The following is a 12,352-nucleotide window of genomic DNA, read 5'->3' as shown; positions in this document are numbered from 1 at the left end:
CTACACACCACAGACCACACATAGTCCACACACCAGGCTCTTGCGAACATTAAGATCTTCCCCTGAACCCAACATATTATTCATAGAAGACTCCACTGTGTCACACCCTGATGTGCCACGTGCCAGGCAGGAGACGGAGAAAGTCATGGTTACTTGTATGTCAGGTGCCATAACCAGGCATAACGTATATGCATACAAGTCACCCCACAAAAGGTACAGGCATCACTCTCTGTCCGGGTCCATGGCGGTGTGAATGATGTTAGATGTACCTCCTGGACTATAAGAAGACAGTCACAATGCAACATGTGGAATATGTGCCCCATGCAGGTACTTCCCTAGCCTTAAGCAGCATCCAGCTGTCACCCAGAGTGATGGCTCAATACAAACAGAAAGCAGTTGTCAGTAACCCTCGGTCCACTTACTGGTGCCATCCCAGGGGTGTTTACTGCCTGGCAGCCTGGGAACATACGATCATCAGAATGCACTGCCTTGCTACAGATGACCTGCATCTGTCACACCTAGCCTACAGGCCTCTGGCAAAGGACCATGCCTCACCCATAGTGCTATTTTAGGGAGTGTCATGGGGTCCATAACACTAACATGACACAGTCAACAAAATGCAAAGAAAGGCCATGCTGCTAAATGCTAGGAGCATACCTCCCAGCCTCACAAAGCCAGAAATCTGGACAAAGCCATGAATAATGGGGTGATAAAGGTCCAAATAGATAGGCACCTTTTAAATAATGCTCTAATAATGTTAGAAAGTTGATAGAATGAAACTGTTTGTGGAATGTCTGAAGGGTATGAAGTCTAAAGCTGCAATGTCACTGTCAGTAATATCTGACTTCAACCCTGAGTGATTTGCAAAACACTTGCTTGAAAACCACACTTGTTTGCGTAACTGACCAGATATATGAGTCATGAATCTGGACATTCTGTGAAACTCTGTACAGTTGAGAGGTACGGCTAGGAGTCCAAACATGGGATGACATGTCTGCACCCACAGAAACCTGGTCCACAGCCATAGGGAGACACACATCCTTCCCTGATCACTCATCCTGTTCAACATCCTATTCCCAAATGAGGTGAGGTATAAATATATGTGAGACAGACACACACCTACAGGCTGGTCAAAAAGTCTGACAGACACAAGACCTTCCAAGTGTGGTCAACCTTTGAGAAGACCCCTATGCAAATTTTTGGTAGCTGCAAGCCAACATATCTGACCCAGGACACCCCCCACACATATATTAGCCTTTTCAAATCTATCTGGAGCCCACCTGCCACCCTGATCCTGCCTGACTTATATTACCCAACAATGGACTGGAAATCAAACCATGCCAGAACAGAGATGAACAGAAATTCTTCCATCCTAGTATATCTTCAAGGTGCTAGACTGTTTCCACAGCTTCAGCAGTCAATTGGCTGTAGCCACACCTCTTAACAGGCTGGATTGTGCAAGAATGCTTAGCATTTGGCCTATAATATTGGTTTGTGCATCATCCATCCTGCATTCCTCTGGTAAATCACTGTGATGAAGGTGGCCTTCTATTTATTATTTATTCTAATTATTCTATTTATTTATGCTTGGGTTGGGAGGGTGGCCTAATCGTTAAGGTGTTGGCCTTGCAAACACAAGGTGCAGGGTTTGAATCTCACAAGGGATAATTGGCTAGGCTTAAAATGGCTCACAAGAGCAGTTAGCTTAGTACTAATCTATGAACTATGAACTATGATCTGAGGAGGTATGACAGGAGGTAATGAAACAACACATTAGTGTCAAAATTCATATATGTCAGATAATGTCTGCTAAAACAAACCCTGTAACTCTAGCAGCTCATACATTAATGAGAGAAATACTCACAATCAGCCTATGTATGGCCCACTGATTCCTGATTTTGATAGGCTATCTTCAGATATTCTGTGCCAACAGGTTGAGTGGTAGGGTTGTAGCACAAAAAACACCAGACTAGAGTACAACAATCTCACTTACTATAGAAGGTCACACTGGCTATGCTCCTACACTTAGAGAAGTATCTGTAGGATCTAGGAATTAACAGGCCTTTCCCACCCAGTACACTTCCTATTGCCCTACTTTAGCAGTCTTGCAGATGTCAGTCACCTTAGAAGTACCTTTTGACACCCCTCAGCCCTATAAGCTTTGTGGCACGTGCGATAACTGTGCAATACTATAGTACATCTAATTAGTTAAGTAGTAGTTCTAATCTCAGTCCTGGCAAATGTAAAAGTGTGTTTGTAAGTTAAAGATTTTGGGCCCATTCACACCCGGTACACTTCCCATTGCCCTACTTTAGCAGTCCTGCAGATGTCAGTCACCTTACAAGTACCTTTGGTAGTCCTCAGCCCTATAAGATCTGTGGCACATGCGATAACCACGTAATAATATAATACAAATAACTAGCTAGGTAGGAGTTCTAATCTCAGTCCTGGCAAATGTAAAAGTGTGTATATGTGTTTGCAGATTGAAGATTTTGGGTCCATTCACACCCAGTACACTTCTCATTGCCCTAGTTTATCAGTCCTGCAGATGCCAGTCACTTTATAAGTACCTTTCGGCAGCCCTAAGCCCTATAAGCTCTCTGGTGCATGCGATGACTGCATAACACTATAGTACAAATAACTAGTTAAGTAAGGTTCTAATTTCAGTTCTGGAAAATGGAAAAGTGTGTGTGTGTGTGTGTGTGTGTGTGTGTGTGTGTGTGTGTGTGTGTGTGTGTGTGTGTGTGTGTGTGTGTGTGTGTGTTTGTAGGTTAAAGATTCTGGGCCCATTCACACCCAGTACACTTCCCATTGCCCTACTGTAGCAGTCCTGCAGATGTCAGTCACCTTAGAAGTACCTTTCAAGAGCCCTCAGCCCTCTAAGCTCTGTGGAGCTGTGATAACTATGTAACATTATCATACAAATAGCTAGTTAGGTAGAGGTTCCAACCTCAGTTTTGGCAAGTGTGTCTGTGTGTGTGGGTGTGTGTGTGTGTGTGTGTGTGTATGTAGGTTAAAAGTATTTTGTGGCCTCTCTCACACAGTACATCCCCCATTGCCATACTTTACAAGGGCTGGTGATCACCTTAAAAGTACATTCACCCTATAAGCTCCATAGCAAATGTGATAGATGCAGAACACTGTAGTAGCAATAAAAAGATAGGTAGAAGTTCTAATCACAGTCCTGGCAAGTGTGTGTGTGTGTGTGTGTGTGTGTGTGTGTGTGTGTGTGTGTGTGTGTGTGTGTGTGTGTGTGTGTGTGTGTGTGTGTATGTGTGTGTGTGTGTGTGTGTGTGTGTGTGTGTGTGTGTGTGTGTGTGTGTGTGTGTGTGTGTGTGCAAGAACAGTATCCTGTGGGTGTCGGTGTCTTTGTGTGAGAACCATATACATTGGGGGACAGGTTTTGCTAATTTTCACTGTTGCCCATCCTATACATGCCCAATTGTCCACTTTACAAGGCCCACAGTTGTCATCCATTGTAGAGGTAGCTGTAGACAATCTGCTACGCTATAAGCTTTGTGCCATGTGCAATAACTATGTGACAGTATGGAACAAATAAGAAGATAGGCGGCCCTTCTAATACTTGGATACCACTCCCCAATCAGGAATCATCCACAAACACACCCACCTAGGCATCAAACTCTATATCACTGGGTGGCTTGCTAACTGTCCCACAGATAGAACCAACAGTGTGAAAGCAGCAGACTCCATGTCAGACTGCTGACCAATCATGAGTGGAGTCCCACAGGGTGTGGACCTGGGTCCCCTCATGTTCGGGATCTATACCTCTGAGGTCCAGCCCAACACAAAGGCACCCTTGCTGACAATGTTTGCAGATGACTGAAAGGTCAGTGCTATCATTACCACCCATGTGATGCTAACATTCTGCACAAAGGCGACTCTGAGACCTATGACTGTTGTCAGAACCCTGGACTTTAGCTTAATGCCAGAAGATGTTCCGCCATCCGCTTTGGGAACAACATGGTTCCCGTGAAGTAATACATATAATGGTAGTCCACTGAACACTGATGTAGTTATAAGAGAACTGGGAATACAGGTTAACGGTGAGCTCTCTGTTGACCACCACATTGCCACTGTCTTCAGAAAGTCCTTCTATGTGTCACTTCTCCTAAATAAGGGTGTTGAATCCAAGAAGTAAACGGTCATTTATCTTCCTGTACTCTCCCCTCAGTAGGCCAATCAATGCATGCAATGGCCCATTTGCCATCTACCCAAAGGGACACCTGCAACAACTAGAAAGGCTGCAAAAGTACACCACAAAGAGGATCCTGGGCCTTGCACACTTCACCTATATGGACAGACTTCAATAACTCCAATGGTTCTCTGTCTCATATTGGCTACTTAGGTGTGATCTCTGCCTGACTTACACAGCCATGTCTGACCCAACTCTATCAGGATCGCTATATCTTAAGAAAGCAATCTGTCCACACCACATGCCCCAGAGACCTCAACCCCATTTCTACAATCAAAAGAACATGCTGGAGGGAGAGGTTCGCAGCCAAGAGACTTGCCATGCTATGGAATAGACTTCACATACATGTCAAGCAGAGCACATCACTGGCCATCTTCAAGAGAAATCTGGATGAGTGGATGGGGAATAGAATTCCCACCCTGGAGATAACTCCAGTGACTATACTCATTAAACACACTGGGACTATCACATGGCATGATGCCAGGCTATTCCCATGGGGTAGTCTTGTAAAGCCTCCACGGCCATTCGCCTAGTACACACCTATGAAGCTATGAACCTATGGATCTCAATAATGGCAAGTGTGTGTGTGCATTAGTGTGTATAAAAGTGTTTGTGAGTGTGTACACATGTGGGTGAAAGTAGGTTGAGGTCCTTCTCACCCAGTACAACTACCATTGCTATACCTTACAAGTGCTGGTGATGTTAGTCACTATATAGGTACCTTGGGACACTCTTCACCCTATAAGCTCTGTGGTGCATGTGGTAACTGCATGACACTGTATTACCAATAACTACATAGGTAGGAGTTCTAATCTGAGACTTGGCAAATGTGTGTGTACTTAAAGTATTTTGTGGCTATTCTCCCCCAGTACATCACCCATTACCATACTTTGCAAGGCCTGGTGATGCTCCTCACCTTAGAAGTACCTTTGAACAACTATCACACTATAAGCTCCGTGGCACATGTGATACATGCATAACACTGTAGTAGTAATAACTAGATAGGTAGGGGTTCAAACCTGAGTATTGGCAAATGTGTGTTCGTGAACCTTTTTCTGTATTTGAGTGTGAACTATATCCATTGGGTGGGTGGGTTTTACAAATTTTAGGCATTGGTACTCCAAGTACAAGTCTCAAGGTCCACTTTACAAGGCCCACTGTTTTCATCAACTGTAGAGGTATCTGTTGACACTCTTCTGCCCAATAAGCCTCATGCCACATGCAGGAACTATGTGACAATATGGACTGACTAACAAGATAGGCATGCTTGCTAATCTGAGTCCTGCCAAACTTGTGTATGAGTGTACTTCTGTTTGTAAGTGTGTATAACTGTAGGTTAAGGTATATTGAGTCCATTCTCACCCAGTACATGTCTCATTGCCATACATTTCAAGGCCTGGTGATGCTGCTCACCTTAGAAGTACCTTGGGACACTCTTTACCCTGTAAGCTTTGTGGCACATGTGATAAATGCATAACATTGTAGTAGCAATAAATAGATAGGTAGGGGTTCTAATCTCAGTCCTGGCAAGTGTGTTTGTATATGAGAAGCGTATTCTGTGCTTTTGAGTGAGACCTCAATCCATTGGATGGCCATGGTTTAATATTTTGTGCCATGGTACTCCCAGTACATATTCCTAGGTCCACTGTACAACGTCCGCTGTCTACATCAACCATAGTGGTATCTGTAGACACTCATCAGCACTATAAACCCTGTGCAACAGTATGTAACAGTATGGTATGAATAAAAGAATAGGTAGAGCTGTTAATGTCAGTATTGGCAAGTGTGTGTGTGCGTGTATGTATGTGTGTGTGTGTGTGTGTGTGTGTGTGTGTGTGTGCGTGTGTGTGTGTGTGTGTGTGTGTGTGTGCATTGATGTGTATAGCAGTGGTTGAGAGTGTGTAGACTTCATAGGTGACAGTATTATGTGTACTCTCACACCCAGTACACCACCCATTGCCATACCTCACAAGAGCACACCTTACAGGTACCATGGAGCACTCATCACACTGGTAGATCTGTGCCACCTGTAATAACAACTTGATGGGTAGGGGTTCCAAATTCAGCACTGGCAACTGTAATCCTGTGCATGCATAAGTGTGAGTGTATGTATGTGTGTGTGTGTGTGTGTGTGTGTGTGTGTGTGTGTGTGTGTGTGTGTGTGTGTGTGTGTGTGTTTATGTAGGTTAAAAGTATTTTGTGGCCTCTCTCACACAGTAAATCCCCCATTGCCATACTTTACAAGGGCTGGTGATCACCTTAAAAGTACATTCACCCTATAAGCTCCATAGCAAATGTGATAGATGCAGAACACTGTAGTAGCAATAAAAAGATAGGTAGAAGTTCTAATCACAGTCCTGGCAAGTGTGTGTGTGTGTGTGTGTGTGTGTGTGTGTGTGTGTGTGTGTGTGTGTGTGTGTGTGTGTGTTTGCAAGAACAGTATCCTGTGGGTGTTGATGTCTTTGTGTGAGAACTATATACATTGGGGGACAGGTTTTGAAATTTTCACTGTTGCCCATCCTGTACATGCCCCATTGTCCACTTTACAAGGCCCACAGTTGTCATCCATTGTAGAGGTAGCTGTAGACAATCTGCTACCCTATAAGCTTTGTGCCATGTGCAATAACTATGTGACAGTATGGAACAGAAAAGAAGATAGGCGGCCCTTCTAATACTTGGATACCACTCCCCACTCAGGAATCATCCACAAACACACCCACCTAGTCATCAAACTCTATATCACTGGGTGGCTTGCTAACTGGCCCACAAATAGAACCAACAGTGTGAAAGCAGCAGACTCCATGTCAGACTGCTGACCATTCATGAGTGGAGTCCCACAGGGTGTGGACCTGGGTCCCCTCATGTTCGGGATCTATACCTCTGAGGTCCAGCCCAACACAAAGGCACCCTGGCTGACAATGTTTGCAGATGACTGAAAGGTCAGTGCTATCATTACCACCCATGTGATGCTGACATTCTGCACAAAGGCCTCTCTGAGACCTATGACTGTTGTCAGAACCCTGGACTTTAGCTTAATGCCAGAAGATGTTCCGCCATCCGCTTTGGGAACAACATGGTTCCCGTGATGTAATACATATAATGGTGATCCACTGAACACTGATGTAGTTATAAGAGAACTGGGAATACAGGTTAACAGTGAGCTCTCTGTTGACCACCACATTGCCACTGTCTTCAGAAAGTCCTTCTATGTGTCACTTCTCTTAAATAAGGGTGTTGAATCCAGGAAGTAAAAGTTCATTTATCTTCCTGTACTCTCCCCTTGGTAGGCCAATCAATGCATGCAATGGCCCATTTGCCATCTACCCTACTGGACACCTGCAACAACTGGAAAGGCTGCAAAAGTACACCACAAAGAGGATCCTGGGCCTTACACACTTCACCTATATGGACAGACTTCAATAACTCCAATGGTTCTCTGTCTCATATTGGCTACTTAGGTGTGATCTCTGCCTGACTTACGCAGCCATGTCTGACCCAACTCTATCAGGATCGCTATATCTTAAGAAACCAGTCTGTCCACACCACATGCCCCAGAGACTTCAACCCCATTTCTACAATCAAAAGAACATGCTGGAGGGAGAGGTTCGCAGCCGAGAGACTTGCCATGCTATGGAATAGACTTCACATACATGTCAAGCAGAGCACATCACTGGCGATCTTCAAGAGAAATCTGGATGAGTGGATGGGGAATAGAATTCCCACCCTGGAGATACCTCCAGTGACTATACTCATTAAACACAATGGGACTATCACATGGCATGATGCCAGAGTATTCCCATGGGGTAGACTTGTAAAGCCTCCATGGCCGTTCGCCTAGTACACACCTATGAAGCTATGATCCTATGGATCTCAATAATGGCAAATGTGTGTGTGTGCATTAGTGTGTATAAAAGTGATTGTGAGTGTGTACACATGTGGGTGAAAGTAGGTTGAGGCCGTTCTCACCCAGTACAACTACCATTGCCATACCTTACAAGTGCTAGTGATGTTAGTCACTATATACGTACCTTGGGACACTCTTCACCCTATACGCTCTGTGGTGCATGTGGTAACTGCATGACACTGTAGTACCAATAACTACATAGGTAGGAGTTCTAATCTGAGTCTTGGCAAATGTGTGAGTACTTAAAGTATTTTGTGGCCATTCTTCCCCAGTACATCACCCATTACCATACTTTGCAAGGACTGGTGATGCTCCTCACCTTAGAAGTACCTTTGAACAACTATCACACTATAAGCTCTGTGGCACATGCGATAAATGCGTAACACTGTAGTAGTAATAACTAGATAGGTAGGGGTTCTAACCCGAGTATTGGCAAATGTGTGTTTGTGAACTTTTTCCTGTGTTTGAGTGTGAACTATATCCATTGGGTGGGTGGGAGTTACAAATTTTAGGCATTGGTACTCCAAGTACAAGTCTCAAGGTCCACTTTACAAGGCCCACTGTTTTCATCAACTGTAGAGGTATCTGTTGACACTCTTCTGCCCAATAAGCCTCATGCCACATGCAGGAACTATGTGACAATATGGACTGACTAACAAGATAGGCATGCTTGCTAATCTGAGTCCTGCCAAACTTGTGTATGAGTGTACTTCTGTTTGTAAGTGTGTATAACTGTAGGTTAAGGTATATTGAGTCCATTCTCACCCAGTACATGTCCCATTGCCATACATTTCAAGGCCTGGTGATGCTGCTCACCTTAGAAGTACCTTGGGACACTCTTTACCCTGTAAGCCTTGTGGCACATGTGATAAATGCATAACACTGTAGTAGCAATAAATAGATAGGTAGGGGTTCTAATCTCAGTCCTGGCATGTGTGTTTGTATATGAGAAGCATATTCTGTGCTTTTGAGTGAGACCTCAATCCATTGGATGGCCATGGTTTAATATTTTGTGCCATGGTACTCCCAGTACATATTCCTAGGTCCACTGTACAACGTCCACTGTCTACATCAACCATAGTGGTATCTGTAGACACTCTTCAGCACTATAAACACTGTGCAACAGTATGTAACATTATGGTATGAATAACAGGATAGGTAGAGCTGTTAATGTCAGTATTGGCAAGTGTGTGTGTGTGTGTGTGTGTGTGTGTGTGTGTGTGTGTGTGTGTGTGTGTGTGTGTGTGTGTGTGTGTGTGTGTGTGTGTGTGTGTGTGTGTGTGTGTGTGTGTGCGTGTGTGTGCGTGTGTGTGTGTGTGTGTGTGTGTGTGTGTGTGTGTGTGTGTGTGTGTGTGTGCATTGATGTGTATAGCAGTGGCTGAGAGTGTGTAGACTTCATAGGTGACAGTATTATGAGTACTCTCACACCCAGTACACCCCCATTGCCATACCTCACAAGGGCACATGATGTTATTCACCTTACAGGTACCATGGAGCACTCATCACACTGGTAGATCTGTGCCACCTGTAATACCAACTTGATGGGTAGGGGTTCCAAACTCAGCACTGGCAACTGTAATCCTGTGCATGCATATGTGTGAGTGTATGTGTGTGTGTGTGTGTGTGTGTGTGTGTGTGTGTGTGTGTGTGTGTGTGTGTGTGTGTGTGTGTGTGTGTGTGTGTGTGTGTGTGAGAGAGAGAGAGAGCAGTATTCTCTTTGTGTTTAATCAACACAATATCCTCTGGGGCTGTGAGTTTTACCAATATGAGGTGTGTTCCACCCACTGTACTTACCATTGTCCACTCTTCAAGAGCTGATGTCAACCACCATAGACTTATATATACCCCTCAGCCCTATATGCTCTGAGGCAAATGTAGTAACTGTTACACAGACCTGGCAAATGTGTGCAGATACAGCTGTACCTCTGCTATGACACGGTTAATGTGTTACCACTCTTCCATAATCCTGATTGGTAATGTGTGCAGGTCCACATCCTGCTGACACACAGACACCTAGAACACAAACAGAATACAGCATGTGAGAACACATTCACTCAGCATTACTAACACCAATTAGGCATCATGGCTGAAAAGGTACACATGCTCTGATGTCTACCCATTACAAATGCCAGCTGACAGCACCTTGCACAGCATTACATAGCTACACTGTTCTAAATTCACCCAGTGCACCAGACCCATATTAGCATGCCCCTGCATCGATGATATGGATTGCAGGATGTGTCACAGGTATCATCATATGCACAGGGTGTTGTGTGGGTTTGCCAGAGGCCTAGGTTGGGCCATATGGTTGACATTATGTGTGTGTGTTTGTGGGGTGTTCTTTAATCAGGCTGTGCAGGGGCGGTGTGTGTGAAGGTGACCAGGCTGTGATGTTGATGTGTGTGCATTTGTAAGTGCACAGTCACACCATGTGGCTGCCCTACATATGGGTGTGTTGGACAGCTGTGGGACATACATGGCAGGGTGTACATTTCACAGTCTCCAGCCATGGACACAGGAACTGGTCCTGCCAGGGGTCTCACTGGCACCACCAGGCCCAAGGACAGATGCAGTACTGCTCCCTGATGGTGACTGCTGTCTGCTGGATGCATGACCGGCCAGGACCATGTGCCCATGGCCTGCTGCTTCATGGCATGGACAGCACACCCCTGTCCCATACCATGGTCAGGCATCATACTGCACTATGAATTGGGACAATATACATAGGGGAAGTGTGTGAGTAGAAAACATGATGAGCTGTTTTGGTTCACACAGTCCTTATAGTCTACCATTCATTTTCTTACCAGTAATGTCACTGTGACTTTGTTGAACTTGGTATTTAGTATGCACTTTCAGACCGGTGTTTCTTTTTTGGTGCTGTTACATCCCTGTAGTGCCTGATATATTTGCAAATACATGTGTAGTTCCCCATAGTGGATTTGGGTTAGTGTTTTGTCAGTCTGAGTGTAGTCATGGTGCTTGGTGACATACATAGCCGCTCAATGTAGTTTTCCTAATGTGTTGTTATGTCCAGATATCTGTAGGATGTACTGTTGCCTGGACCCCATAAGTGCTGTGTATTTCTGACACATCAGTAGGATGATGAGAGGATTTAAGTCACTAACTAGTGAGAAGTAATTGAGTGTTGGACTTGTGCTATTTCAGTCAATATATGTTAGGACAGACAGGAGGGTGTTACTGCAGCAACTGTGCCAGCTTATCTATCTAGTATTCAGATATGCCCCTATTTTCATGGCTTTCTCCCCCACTTTGTCAGGCTTGGTCCTGATTCATTGCCCTATGGGGTCCTGAGCCTACCTCTCGACTGGCTGGATTGTATCAGAATGTCCAGGTTTATTGCTCATATTTCAGGTCTGTTCCACAGATTCATTATTTTTATTTCCCTCATGAATCACTGTGATGGTCTGAGGATTTCTGTCAGTAAATGATGACATACATTTCAGTTTCAGAACTCACAACCTTCAGAACATGTATTCTGAAACAAACCCTGTCACTCTAGCAACATTCTACATTTATAAGAGCACTATTTAAAATATGCCCCCAGTTTTGGCCCAATGTCACCCACTTTGACAGCCTTTGGCCAGAATTCATGCACTAAAAGGTTGAGAGGTATGGTTCTGAAGTATGACTCCACTTCATGCTATGAGCATATATATGTATTTCTCTCTCTCTCTCTCTCTCTCTATATATATATATATATATATATATATATATATTATGTATATACTTTTTCATATATATCTATCACCATACATATATGTGTATATTTCTATATACACATATATGTGTATATTTCTATATACTAAACATAACTGATTACACAGTGTTTTTCCACAACTATTCAATAACTGTACTGAATGATATATTTGAAAAAGCAGCATAAATTCCTACAGCTCAGATGGTGTAGTTGTACATTGCTTTGAGTATGGTGCACAGGGTCCTGTGTTTGAGACTTGGCAGGCTGATTATTTTGTTGCTGGGCAGAACAGTGCTTATGGAGACAGAGTGATTAAAGCTGTTTTAAGCAGCTTTAAGTGGGTTTGCACTGTTTGCTCTATGCTAAGCGATGCTAACACACACTTAACCATACAGATGCTTAATCTGTGTAGGCATCGCTTAGCATCACGCAAACTCGCTTACTGCTGCTTACTGCCACTTACTCCCACAAAAATTTATTTAAAAGAAATGAAAAAGGAGTGATAGGAAAATGGTGA

General features: G+C 44.0%; 1 protein-coding gene across 1 annotated transcript in view; it reads left to right on the top strand.

Moving 5' to 3' along the window:
- Positions 1-12,352, top strand: part of LOC122814323 (zinc-binding protein A33-like) — a 569,312-nt gene that overhangs the window by 303,180 nt on the left and 253,780 nt on the right. The window lies entirely within an intron of this gene.

Source organism: Protopterus annectens, chromosome 10.part0 (genome assembly GCF_019279795.1).
Source record: "Protopterus annectens isolate FY-2018-M chromosome 10.part0, PAN1.0, whole genome shotgun sequence".
In the NCBI taxonomy this organism is placed as follows: domain Eukaryota; kingdom Metazoa; phylum Chordata; order Ceratodontiformes; family Protopteridae; genus Protopterus; species Protopterus annectens.
Note: the sequence above shows the minus strand (reverse complement) of the source record. Positions and strands in the feature narration are given on the sequence as shown.